At 41.9% G+C, this 3,276-nt stretch overlaps 1 pseudogene; it reads right to left on the reverse strand.

Annotated features, from left to right (window-relative positions):
* Positions 1–1,612: 1,612 nt before the first annotated feature.
* On the reverse strand, positions 1,613–2,999 carry LOC118009862 (annotated as a pseudogene).
* Between the last annotated feature and the right edge of the window lie 277 nt (positions 3,000–3,276).

Raw genomic sequence — 3,276 nt, forward strand, 5'->3', positions numbered from 1 at the left:
AACAGAACTTGACTAGAGCAAACATTTTACTGCACTAAATCTACCCTGTATCACTTCAGTATACAACTTCAGAGATTCAAAATACAATTCTCTAACAGGGACTTAATAGAAGCTGAAACACTAAGATTGAGCCCTTAGGCTTATACATTTATGTTACTGTCATGATAAGCCCCTCATATAGATACAATAACATTAAACATTCATTAAAATCTTTCTATCAACTGCCCACTTCTTCAAAGGGGATTTCATTTTTATATTGAACAGATGGCAAGCCTATCACAGAATGTTCTTTATGACCAGAGCATAAACACTGATTAAATCATTCTGAAACCAATTAAAAACCCAACATTTACTTTAGTAAAACATATCTACAATAAGAGTGAACATGAGCAAATACAGTCAATGTATTGCCTCGATCCCCATCTCCTGAGAAAAATTTGACTGACGACAATGGGTTGTAGAGAAATAATCTACCCTCAGGTGAGGTATCCCACTTCTACCTAGGTTCTCAATTAAAAGGGCACTTGGGGGCACCTGGGTGGCTCAGTCAGTTAAGCCTCTCACTCTTGGTTTTGGCTCAGGTCATGATCTCAGGGTCCTGAGCTCAAGCCCCTGGTCAGGCTCGTGCTCAGCAGGGAGTCTGCTTGAGATTCTCTCCCTCTGCCCCTCCCCCTCCCCCCAGCACACACGTGCTCTGTCAAATATTTTTTTTTTTTTTAAAAAAAGGGCACTTGGTCAGAGAGATTAGAATTCCTTTATCATTATGTTTTAGAGTCCCCCAATGTTGTGGCCATCAAATACACACACACACAGACACATACACCAAAAATTAAAATCTTTAATTTTAATTTTGAAATCTTTTTTAAAATCTTGATTCCCATTACAGAAAAAAAAAAAAAGTAGAGCAGATCTTGCTGTAGCACAAATCTAGGCTCAACTTACCTTATAGCTTCTTACAGCCAAAATATTGACAACCTCAAAGTATCAGGCACTATCATGACCATCTTACATTATTTCATTTAGTCTTTATAACAAACTATTTAAATGGTACTAATTATTTCTTATAAAAAACTTTTTAAAAATCTAATAATCATTGCCATTCTTGTGATTTTTACAATTTAAAAAGTCTGTGTTCTCACACAGACTTTTAAAAATACAGCATGTTTAGATTACAAATGAGTAACAAAATCCTGTATTTTGTTACTGCATAGTTACAAATAGGCCATTGGTCAATAGGAAGGTATATTCAAATCAAAGGCAGTTTTCATTTTATTTTTTTTTTTTAATTTATTTATTTATTTGAGAGAGATAGGATGAGAGACAGAGCACGAGAGGGAAGAGGATCAGAGGGAGAAGCAGACCCCCCGCTGAGCAGGGAGCCCGATGCGGGACTCGATCCCGGGACTCCAGGATCATGACCTGAGCCGAAGGCAGTCGCTTAACCAACTGAGCCACCCAGGCGCCCGGCAGTTTTCATTTTAAAGGCAAAAATCTTCATAGGAATCTGTGTGTAATATTTCGAAATTGCTGCTATAAAAGTCTCCAGTCTGTGAATAAATCAATCTCCTTTCATGACTGATAATGGTCAATATGAAATGCTGGGACATATACCCTACAATTTAGGAAATGGTGTGGCCGCCATTGTTATGCTTTCAGTTGCACACTCATCGGTTCTTCTGTGGATCTGGAAGTAACCATCTTCACCCCAGCTAGTGCCCCAGCTAATTCTAACAATCCAGTAATCCATCCCAGAGCCTGAGTCACCAACCAGAGTCCACCAACCAAACAGCATGATTAATCAACTCAAAGGCGTTGAAGGGGTCTCTCAAACCAGTGTGGTAGTAGATCACCTTGTGGTAGTGGAGGAAGTCATTATAGACTTCAAAAGCAACTGCCACAGGCCCATAATGGACCAGCTCAAGCTTCCTCAGGGCTTCTTTGCAGCCCCCAGAGAAGCCTCCCACATAGTGCTACTCAGAGGTGTAGTAACGGAAGCAGTCTTCCTTTGGTTTGTGTGGAGAATCGGTGCCTATGTAGGGAAAGCACACCTCTTCCACCAGCCCAAAATCTTGGGCATATTTTCTTGCAGTGAGGTACGGGAAGTCACCTTCACAGCCTTGAGCATACTGGCTGCAAGAGACAACCTCCTGAAGACTCACGATTGGGGTCTGAGTATTGTTGGTTATTATACAGTTTCTTGCTTCCAGCATATCCCTAGAAGCAAATGTGTAGCAGCTTCCACAAAATGTTTGGTTTTGAACAGAAGTAACAAAATTGGTACCACAATCATTTCTCCAGTCCCCAGATGCTGGCAAATATAAAATCATTTCATGTATGTCAGCAGTTGAGTGCTGCAGGTTTGGGCCTTAGGATTCTCTGGCTGTGGCAACACCTCTCCTAATAATCTGTGTCAGGGTTAAGAGTCTCATATGCCATGTATGTGGTTGCAGTCCAAGACTTCTGAATGGCATTGATCGCTTTCACAAAGTCATGGTTGTATTTGTAGAGCCCATTAGAATAGTTTTCCTGAAGACTCTCAAGGTGTGCCGTGCTCACGTTCACATTCTGAGAGGTCGTTCCCACCTTAGTTCCAGTGAAATGTAATTAAGTTCCTGCCCAGCACATCAGGCACCCATCCAGCCGTGGTTTCGTGGCAGTAACCAGTTACCTTGCCATCTGTCCTCTTCTTTACACTTAAAAAAGGCAAACTGCTTGTAGCCATTCACACAATCTCAAAGCCTTGACTGTAAATGATGGTGAAATGGTCAGTATTGACAAAATTATCATATGCTGTGTCCAGCTTCTCAAGGTGCACCACTACATTTTTTTCTGGTGGTCGTCAGTTGATGCCATGTTGGGAACCAAGGTGGCCCACCTGGAAGACCCAGGTACCCAGCACCTCAGGGTAGGTGCATTTGGCAGGTGTGGCAGTGTGTAGTGTCAACAAAGGAGAGAAGCAGAAGGAGGGCAGTGAGCAACCAGCAGGGCCAGGGACCCATGCTGGTGCAGCCCCACAGGGGAGGAGAAGGAGAGGGCAGTCACCAAAGAGCAGAGGGGAGAGAGCCTGAATGGTACTAATTATCATACCATGCTAAGATCAAGAAATTATGTTTTCATGAACGTACGCAACTTGCCCAAGATCACATAGTTAGTATGTGGAAGAGCCAGGCTTTGTACTCACAACTTTTGATTTCAGTACTTGAAAGTACTACACTCTATTCCCTCTCAAAGAGAGTAAGTTTTTCTAAGCCCTTTTAGAGAAAGAAAATTAAAACA

Source organism: Mirounga leonina, unplaced genomic scaffold, assembly GCF_011800145.1.
Source record: "Mirounga leonina isolate KUSES-001 unplaced genomic scaffold, KU_Mleo_1.0 Mir_128, whole genome shotgun sequence".
In the NCBI taxonomy this organism is placed as follows: Eukaryota; Metazoa; Chordata; class Mammalia; order Carnivora; family Phocidae; genus Mirounga; species Mirounga leonina.